Source organism: Myotis myotis, unplaced genomic scaffold (genome assembly GCF_014108235.1).
Source record: "Myotis myotis isolate mMyoMyo1 unplaced genomic scaffold, mMyoMyo1.p scaffold_m19_p_2, whole genome shotgun sequence".
Lineage (NCBI taxonomy): Eukaryota > Metazoa > Chordata > Mammalia > Chiroptera > Vespertilionidae > Myotis > Myotis myotis.
Window position 1 is genome coordinate 54,319,459 of NW_023416324.1, and position 10,779 is coordinate 54,330,237.

The following is a 10,779-nucleotide window of genomic DNA, read 5'->3' on the forward strand; positions in this document are numbered from 1 at the left end:
ATGAGAGCAAAACGTTGATCAGCTGCCTCCTGCACACCTCCTACTAGGGATGTGCCCGCAACCTAGGTACACACCTTTGACCGGAATCGAACCTAGGACCTTTCAATCCGTAGGCCAACGCTCTATCCACTGAGCCAAACCAGTTAGGACATAATATAAATTTCTTTACCTCATTTCTTGTTTCACAGAGAACATTTTATAGAACTATTTTTCCATAGGCGTGTGACTTACACCACCATTTTAGAATTTACCCACAGATCATTGTTGTTTCATAAATGGACAAAATAAAATGGAAGACCATCAGTTGTTCAGTAACTGTAAAGAGCTGCTGTCTTCTCAAACACCTTATTTTTACAGTTCCATCACAGTAAATGACTTATTTATATAATCTCAGCCCATAATCTCAGCCCAGAGGCCTAAGATAGAGAAGTTATTTTTTTCCTGGACAATTAAGTTTCTGGAACTCAGGGCATACATTCAGCAGTCTTCAGAATTAATAGTAATTTGGCCAAAAAAATTACTCAGACTGGTTAGGGCCCTATTTTTGTTGACATACACATATTTTGCCTTATAAATTTATTATTAATATGTTTGACTTTATTAAACTTTTTCAGCATTCTAAGTACATATTAGTAACAAGCTATATTGAAAAAGTTATAATTCAAATTATACACATACTGTTGGAAGAGTAAATGTTAAGTTAGTGTTAGTATTTACATTTGATATCCTATATAATAAAAGCTTAATATGCAAATTGACTGAATGGTGGAATGACCAGTGGAACGACTGGTGACTGTGATGCTCACTGACCACCAGGGGGCATTCGCTCAATGCAGAAGCTGCCCCCAGCCCACAGGCCCTGGCCAGCCAAGGCAGGTGCCAGCAGGGACCCCCCGATCGCCCCCCTGGTCGCCCCACAGATCGGCCTTGATTGCTGGCCTGGCCTAGGGACCCTACCCGTGCAGGAATTTCGTGCACCAGGCCTCTAGTTTAATATTCCTGCACTTGGGGGGTGGGGGTCTCTCAGCCCAGCCTGCGCCCTCTCGTAGTCCAGGAGCTCTCTGGAGATGTCCGACTGACAGCTTAGGCCTGCTCCCCGGCTCAGGGCTTCTGGTTGAAAAGCGCTTCCCCTATGGGAGTGCACTGACCACCAGGGGGCAACTCCTGCATTGAGTGCCTGCCCCCTGGTGGTCAGTGCACATCATAATGACCAGTTATTCCACTGTTCAGTCAATTTGCATATTAGCCTTTTAAAAATATATATATTTTATTGATTTTTTACAGAGAAGAAGGGAGAGGGACAGAGAGTTAGAAACATCGATGAGAGAGAACCATCGATCAGCTGCCTCCTGCACACCCCCCACTGGGGATGTGCCTGCAACCAAGGCACATGGCCCTGACGGGAATCGAACTCGGGACCCTTGAGTCCGCAGGCCGATGATCTATCCACTGAGCCAAAACGGTCAGGGCTCACCCTTCTATTATATAGGATATTCTCTTATACTACTTATATTCCCCATTGTCCTGTTTTAGGAAGAGAGTACCACAGTATTTGAATTTGACTACTAGGTATATTTTAATTCATGGCCTTTGAAATGAAAAATATTTTATGCAATAATTCCTAAAACCAGTTAGATAATTTAAGCTTGTGGCAAATTTCTAGGAGGCACTGGGGACGAAGAGGGCATGCATATTGTTTGGAAGGATAGGGAAGAAAAGGGAGGAAGCAATCAAAGGCAGAGGGGAGCAGGCATGGAAGAGAAACAGGCATGTAGAGACAGGTGCAAAGTATTCAATATACTGAATATCATTTCCTTAATTGTATTAGTTTTCCTTTAGATTTAATCCTAATATTAGATTCAACCAGACTTTTAAGAAATTTTTCATCATTTAGAGCTTTTGATGTGCAGCTGATTAATTTCTTTCATTTTAGATTTGGAATTCTGAAAAAATTTGTATCTTCTTAAAATTAAATTACTTTTTAAATCTTTTTGTGTGTAACAGAAACATAAAATAAGCAAAGTACATGAAGATATAATTATTATGTCATGGTACTATAGAAAGAGGTGAATACTAGGAAGACAAGCCATTAAAAAAAAATTTAAGGTCTATTTGCTCTCCTCTTTAGGCCTCTTCGCCTTTGCCTTTCTCTAAAATTATAAATCATTATCTCATAATCCAGCTTTTTAAGATAAATGTCCATAATGTAGCAAATTCCTTTAATTTCCATCTCAAAGGCATTCTTTTAGTATGTTCCACTTCTCTCTTCACATGAAGTCATCTTTTTTAAGGCTAGGGGTAAGATATGTGGGAGGGGAGGGAAAGGGCAGCTTATGTTTATGCTTAGGAAGCAATGCATTTGTTTATTTTAAAATTTATATACTGTAAAATTAATTTATGATATACAGTTTTGGTTAAATGGTACACATTTATGGATTCTTGGAACCACTACCACAACCAGGACAAAGAACAGTTCCATCACCCCAAAATGACTCCCTTAGTATTATACCTGCATAGTCAATTCCTTCTCTGACCCCTATTACAGGGAATGATTAAGTAATCCTTCCCTATATGTTTTTCCCCGGAATGTGCAACAAATGGAATCATATAGCATGTAACCTTTGAGACTGGCTTATTTTACTCAGCATAATGTGTTTTAGAATGTATCCTTGTTGTGCCTTTTTATTGATGATTAGTATTTTATTGTTTGTATCACCACAGTTTATCAATTCACTCTTTGAAGGACATTTGGGGTTTCTAGTTTTTTGTAATTATGAATAAAACTGTTACAGACATGCATGTACAGATGTTTGTGTGAGTGTTGTTTTAATTTATCTCAGTTAAATAGGAGTAAAATAGGTCCAGCATGTCATAAGTATATATTTAACTTCATAAAAAGCAGCTAAATTATTTTCCAGAGTGGCTTTACTATTTTGTATTATGATCAGCCATGTAGAGAGAGTTCCAGTTATCCCACATGTTCTCTAGTACTAGGTATAGTCAGTTTTTTAAAGATTTAATTTAGTATGGAACAGATGACATACTAGGTGCTAGGAGTACAAAAGATGTCTGACCTTAGGTGGATATTTCAGGAGTAATAAAGAGCAAATATATATATTAGAGTTGAAACACCATGTAGTAAGTACAATTATAGAGGAACATATTAAAAAGGGTAGTGGCACAAAAAAGTATACAGTTCTTTGTGGGTCAAGGGAGTTTAAAAGATAGTAAAGTATACCAGATATTTAGGAAGAGAAAAGCATTTTAGAAGGATCAGCATATGTAAAAGCAAAGAAATATGAAACAGAAAGCAGCTTGGTTTAGCTGGGGTTAGAATGTGTATGAGAGAGCAGCAAAATAGAGCAGCAAAAAAGATGAATCTAGGTGCTTATAATAAATTTCTCCTATACACCCCTGAAGAGTTTTAAGGAGTGTTTGTTCTCACAGGGTGGGAGAGGGCAATGGTGGTGGTAGTGGAGGGATAGCATGATTAGATTTCCATTTTAGAAAGATCATCTGAGTGATAGCATGAATGATTTGGGGAAGGGTGAATGAAACCATAGTAAAGGAGACCAGATTGTTTAAGAGACTATTTTGGTAATCCAGTAGAGAGTTGACCGTTAAAGGTAGAAGCAGTGAGAGTAGAACAGAATTGTGGGGATGAGGGGAGGAGGAGAGAAAAATGGAGAGAGTAGAGTGACTCCTGGAAGAGAGAAGATACTGATTTGCAAGCTACTAAGGAGATTTAGTGACAGATTAACAAGATTAGTGACTCATCACTTTTTTACTCAAAGGAGGTATTATGGGTTGAATTGCCGCTTCCCCCCTCCCCCCACACACACCCCAAAAAAGATACCTGAAGTCCTAACCCTCTGTACCTCAGAATGTGACCTTATTTGGAAATAGGATAATTTTAAATGTAATTAGTTAAGATAAGGTTATACTAGTAGGGTGGGCCCCTAATTGAATATGACTAGTGTCCTTATAAGGAGATTGCCATGTGATTACAGAAGATTGGCGTGACACTACGGTTCTTAGAAAACTACTAGAAGCTAGAAAGAGGCAAGGAAGGATTCCCCTACAGGTTTCATAGGGAGCATTGCTCTGCTGGAAACTTGATTCTAGTTTCCAAAACTCTGAGACGATTCATTTCTGTTATTTTAAGCCATCCTGTTTGTGTTACTTTGTTATGGCAGCTCTGCCAAACTAAGGGAAGGGTTAAATGTGATTATGGGTGTTGAGCCATCAACCATGCTGAGAAATAGGGAAGTAATAAGAATTCCAATGAGAATCTCTAGAAATTTAGGTGTTGCTTATTGCCCATCCTCTAACATAGATATGAGACACGTTCAGTAAAGGTGATGACTAGACCAAATTCATTAAGTTCCCTTTACTGTTGAAGATGTAAGAAAAGGAGGAATGGAAAAAAACAAATGGAAATCAGAGAATAAATGTAAAATGATTTGCTGAAATATTTTCCCAAACAAATGACTTTACCTGAATCAGCACTCTAGTGTTTCTTTATAAGCTAGACTAAGTGTATTTTTAATACTTCTTTCATATTAACACATTTTTAACTAGCTGAATTAGATTAAAAAGTTCTTGAGTTAGTACTGTGCTTAGAGGTGTGTATCATGACTGTTGGGCTAAACATATAATAAAATGTCAGAGGGCCAGGTTTAGTACATTTCTCAGTTGCATAATTCCTTGCTATACCATCTATCACCATGATGTTTGGTAAATCTATAATAATTAAAGCATAATATGCTAATTAGACCGGACAGCTGAATGACCTTCCAGACATCATTCTGGATGAAGCTGCTGTGGCAGGGGCCGAGGCAGAGGTTAGGGTGACCAGGCAGGCAGGCGAGCAGTTAGGGTCGATCAGGCAGGCAGGCGAGTGGTTAGGGGTGATCAGGCAGGCAAGCAGAGTGGTTAGGTGTGATCAGGCAGGCAGGTGAGTGGTTAGGGGCAATCAGGCAAGCAGACAGAGGGGTTGGGGCGATCAGGCAGGGGAGCGTTTAGGAGCCAGTAGTCCTGGATTGTGAGAGGGATGTCTGACATCCCCTGAGGGGTCGCGGATTGTGAGAGGGTGCAGGCCAGGCTGAAGGACACCCCCTCATGCATGAATTTCATACACTGGGCCTCTAGTTATATATAATTATGCTTATGCTACTATTAAAAATATTCAAATGTTGCCCTAGCTGGTTTGGCTCAGTGGATAGAGCGTCGGCCTAGAGACTGAAGGGTCCCAGGTTCGATTCCGGTCAAAGGCATGTACCTTGGTTGCGGGCACATCCCCAGTGGGGGTGTGCAGGAGGCAGCTGATCAATGCTTCTCTCTCGTCGATGTTTCTAACTCTCTATCCCTCTCCCTTCCTCTCTGTAAAAAAGCAATAAAATATATATTTAAATAAAAATTCAAATGTTAATATACGGTGTGTACTTTGAACTTCTATATACTTATTTATGAGCTTAAAATATGCAACATTATAATTAAGTATAGTTTAAGTATATAAATTCAATCCAATAATGCATTTGTAGCTCACAGGAATGAAAATGGAAAGAAAGGAAAAGCAAGTAACCTACTTATTTTGCCACTTTGCTGTTTCCATGCTGTTCTTTAGAAACTTAAATCATACAGTTTTGTTTTTTGTAATCCTCACCCGAGTATGTGTTTTTTATTGATTTTTAGACAGGGAGGAAGGGAGAGGGAAAGCGAGAGAATCATTGATGTGAGAGAGAAACATCGATCAGTTGCTTCCCATACACTCCCTGACTAGGTATCGAACCCACAACCTGGGTATGTGTCCTGACTGGGAATTGAACCCAAGACCCTTTAGTGCACAGAATGATGCTCCAACTGAGCCATACTGGCCAGGGCTAAATCATATAGTTGTTTTTTTTTTAATCTTCCTATAAAATCAAAATAAATTCTCTTTACCTATGAATTGTCAAAGTTTTTGATAGTTCTCAGATTGAAGTAAACAGTAAGAATGGATACTATCTGATATAATCTATCAAAATGTATCCTCAAATACATAGTGATGAGGTGGGGAACAGAATCTCATTGTCAAGAACTGTGATAGGCCCGCTCGTGTGCTCACTGGTTGAGCATCGACCCATGAACCAGGAGGTCATGGTTTGATTCCCGGTAGGTGTGTGCAGGAGGCAGCCAATCAATGACTCTCTTTCATCATTGATGTTTCCATCTTTCTCTTCCTCTCCCTTCCTCTTTGAAATAAATAAAAATGTATTTTTTTAAAAAAAGAGGTGGGGGGAAAGAACCATGACTGCATTGCTATGTATGGTGACAGATGTTAACTAGACTTATTGTAATCATCATTTTGCAATATATACATATATTGAATCATGTTGTTTTATATATAAAATGAATATATAGTAGCCTCCTCTTACCTGTAGGATATGTGTTCCAAGGTCCCTAGTAGATGTATGAAACTGTGGATAGTCCTAAACCCTATGTATACTATGCTTTTTCCTATACATACCTTTTCCCTTGAAGGAGGCACTTGACAGCTTCTCTTTGGCATATGTGAATTGCCAGCATCACTATTCTTGCACTTTGGGGCCATTATTAAGTAAAATAAGGGTTTTTGAACATAGACACTGGGATACCACAGTTGGTTATTAGATCAGACAGTGACCATGTGACTAACAGGCAGGAAGCTCCTATAGTCTGGATATGCTGGACAAAGGGATGATTCACATCCCAGGCAAGATGGAGCAGGATAGCACAAGCTTTCTCATGCTACTCAGAATGGCATGCAGTTTTTAAGCTTACAAATTATTTATTTCTGCAATTTTCCATTTAATATTTCAGTCTACAGTTGACTGTGGGTAACTGAAACCATGGAAAGTGAAATTGTAGATGAGGGGGGACTACTGTAATATCATATGTCATTATATCTCAATGTAAAAGAAAAGAACTATAAAGGGTCCGAGGTTTTTCCCTTACTTGCAGACTAGCAGTTTAGCTGACCATAGTTTGATGTTTGCTGTCAGAAGACAAAAAAGTCCCGGGTCAAAAACAAAAGACTTGATTGATTACTGGTGGCTGAGCATGCAGCTGGGTGGCATGTTTGTGTTGGTTCCATGCATCCCCATCCTCTGAAACATGGAGTGGTCCATGTAGATGTGCTCACAATGGATTTGTGTTACAGCTAAGGAACCCCAAGCTTGGGAAACTCCAGTCTTTTATAATGAGCTTTAAGCAAACATTCTCGACCTTTTCCCCCTGGGAAGACATTACCTTCTCCTTAGGGAGACACTGAGCAACCTGCCCTCTGCTCATAGGGAGACACTGTCTCTACCTTTCAATGCTGCTCACTATACAAACATCCTGAAAAAGGTAGTCAGTGAGCACTCGCAGCCACAGGTACAGCATCAAGCGGCTGATGGAGGCGAGTGGTGCAGAGGAGCCCCCTGAGGCTGCGCCCGGCAAGGGATCCTGCAGCCGCACATGCCACACGCACACGGTGGAGAACCAGTACTCCTACTAGCCCAGCGCCAAGGCCCTGATGCCACCAGACCCGCCTTGCAACCGCCATCGTGTTCATCGTCCAGTGGACCCTGCTTCCCTACAGGTGCTGGCCCTAGTCCCGTGCTGGGTGGGAAAAGCGAAGCTCTTCCATGAAGACATAAATGTTATTAAAGAGCCTGTTTTAAGGACTGGGGGAAAAAAAAAAGGGAATGAGGTGGCCAGTGTCTTTGCTCATAGGACAGGCAGAAAAATAAGAGAAACATGGAGAATTCTCTCCCAATTCTCGTATTTGTGTTGTCATGGTTTGACCTTAGAGTTTAATAGAGAAAAGTCTAGTATTCTAAATATTAGAAAGGGGCTAAAAAGTTGTAGTTGAATAAATTCTAGTTTTTTAAAAGATAGGATTCTTTGTAAGCAAAGAACATATATATTTAACTGATAATGTTTTCATTTTAATGTAATGTTGGATCAAAATTATCTTTTTGCATCAAAATGTACATAATTTAGGGGTGGGTGAAATGTGTGAAAGTGGTCAAAAGGCACAAACTTCCACTTATAAAATAAAGAAGTTAATAATACTCTATTGTATACTTGAAAGTTGCTAAGAGAATAGATCTTTTATTTTACTATTACTAGTGGCTCGGTGCATGAAGTTTGTGCAAAGGGGTGGAGTTGTCCCTCAGCCCGGCCTGCACTCTCTCCAATCTGGGACCCCTTGGGGGATGTCCGACTGCCGGTTTAGGCATGATTCCTGTGGGATTGGGCCTAAACCAGAAGTTGGACATCCCTCTCGCAATCCGGGACCGCTGGCTCCTAACTGCTCACCTGCCTGCCTGCCTGATTGCCCCTAACCACTCTGCCTGCCAGCCTGCTTGCCCCCAACTGCCCCCCCCTTTGCTGGCCTGCTCACCTCTAACTGCCCCCCTGCTGGTCTGCTCACCCCCAACTGGCCCCCCTGCCAACCTGCTCACCCCCAAATGCCCCCCCCCACCAGCCTGCTCACCCCCAACTGGCCACCCCTGTCAGTCTACTCCCCCCCAACTCCACCCCCCCCCCCCCGCTGACCTGCTCACCCCCAACTGCCCTCCTCTCCTGGCCTGATCATCCCTCACTGCCTCTGCCTCGGCCCCACCACCATGGCTTTGTCCAGAAGGTCTCCCGGTCTAATTAGCATATTACTCTTTTATTAGTATAGATATTTTTAATCCTCACCTGAGGATTTGTTTATTGATTTTAGAGAAGGAAGGGGTGGGGAGAGAGAAACATTGACTGGTTTCCTCCCATACACACCCTGGTCAGGGATCAAATATGCATGTGTCCTGAACTGAACCCGCAACCTTTTGGTATATGGGATGATGCTCCAAGAAACTGAGCTACCTGGCCAGAGCAAGAGAATAGATCTTAAATGTTATCATCACATGAAAAATATTGTAACTATGTGTGGTGATCATTTTGGAATATATGCATATATTGAATCATTATGTACACTGGAAACTTATGATATTTGACAATTATATCTCAACTAGAAGCCTGGTGCACAAAATTCATTCACGGGGGTATGGGGGTCCCTCAGCCTGGCCTACACCCTCTCCAATCCGGGATCACGAACCACTGGCTCCTAACTGCTCACCTGCCTGCCTGCCTGATCCCCCTAACTCCCTATCTGCTCTCCCTCCTGGCCTCATCCCCCTAAGTGCCTATCTTCTCTCCCTTCCTCTCTGTGCCCTTCGAGTCCCAGAGAGCTCTCTGCCATGGCCCTGTCCCCATCCTGGTTGGTCATTACATGATGGTGTCCTGGCCAATTTGCATATTCCTCTATTATTAGTATAGATTAAAAATACTGCCCTGAGTTTCAGAGCATCAGCCTATGAACTGAAGGGTCTCGGGTTCGATTCTAATCAAGAATACATGCCCAGGTTGCAGGCTCGATCCCCAGTAAGGGGTGTGCAGGAGTCAGCCAATCTCATCAATGATGTTTCTATCTCTTTCTCCTTCTCCCTTCCTCTCTGAAATCAATAAATATATATTAAAAAAATACTACTGAGCTAGTATTTAGATACTAGAGGCCCGGTGCACAAAAATATGTGCACTGGGGGGGGGAGGGGGGGGTCCCTCAGCCCGGCCTGTGCCCTCTCGCAGTCTGGGACCCCTCGGGAGATAACAACCTGCTGGCTTAGGCCTGCTCCCGGGTGGCAGAGGGCAGGCCCAATCCCTAGGTGCAGCCCCTGGTCGGGCTCAGAGCAGGGCCGATTGGGGAGTTGGGGCGCTGCCCCCAGTCATGCACAGAGCAGGGCAGATTGGGAGGTTGTGATGCCACCCTCAGTCACGCTCAGGGTAGGGCCAATTGGGGGGTTGGGGCACCATCCCGTCACACTCAAGGCAGGGTCGATGGGGAGGTTGTGGCGCCACCCCCTGTCACGCACAGAGCAGGGCCAATCAGGGGGTTGGGGCGCTGCCCCCTGTCACGGACAGAGCAGAGCCCATCAGGGGGTTGGGGCACCGCCCTCTATCACCCACAGAGCAGGGACAATCAGGGGGTTGGGGTGCCGCCACTCTCACACTCAGGGCAGGGCCGATGGGGAGGTTATGGCTCTACCCCATCACACACAGAGCAGGGCCCTTGGGGGGGGGGGTTGGGGAGCTCCCCCCTATCAGGCACAGAGCAGGGCTGCTCAGCGGGTTGGGGCCCCATCCCGTCACACACAGAGCCGCAGGGCGATCAGGGGGTTTGGGCGCTGCCCCCTGTCACGCTGATCCCGGTGCCGGGAGGCATATTACCTTTTTACTATATAGGGTAGAGGCTTGGTGCATGGGTGGGGCTGGCTGGTTTGCCCTGAAGGGTGTCCTGGATCAGGGTGGGGGTCCCCACTGCGGTGCCTGGCCAGCCTGGGTGAGGGGATGATGGCTGTTTGCAGCTGGTCACACATCCTTCAGGGTGGGGGTCCCCACTGGGGTGCCTGGCCAGTCTGGGTGAGGGGCTGAGGGCTGTTTTCAGGCTGGGAGTGACTGAAGTTCCCAACCGCTCCTTTTTTTCTTTTTTATTCTGGGCCAGCTTTACCTTGAGGCTTGGCTCCAGCTCTTAGGCCTCCGCGGCTGAAAGTAGGTTTCTGGCCTTTGCTTACAATGTTGCGAATCTGCTGGCTGAAGTCCGGTGGTATTTGTTACAATGTTTCTTAAACTGCCCGCTCAGAGGCCTGCAGCCGCAGGCAGGGAACATTGGTTTCCTCCAAGGATCCTCCGTCACTGAGGCAAGCAAGCCTCATGTTAGTTTCAAGCTCC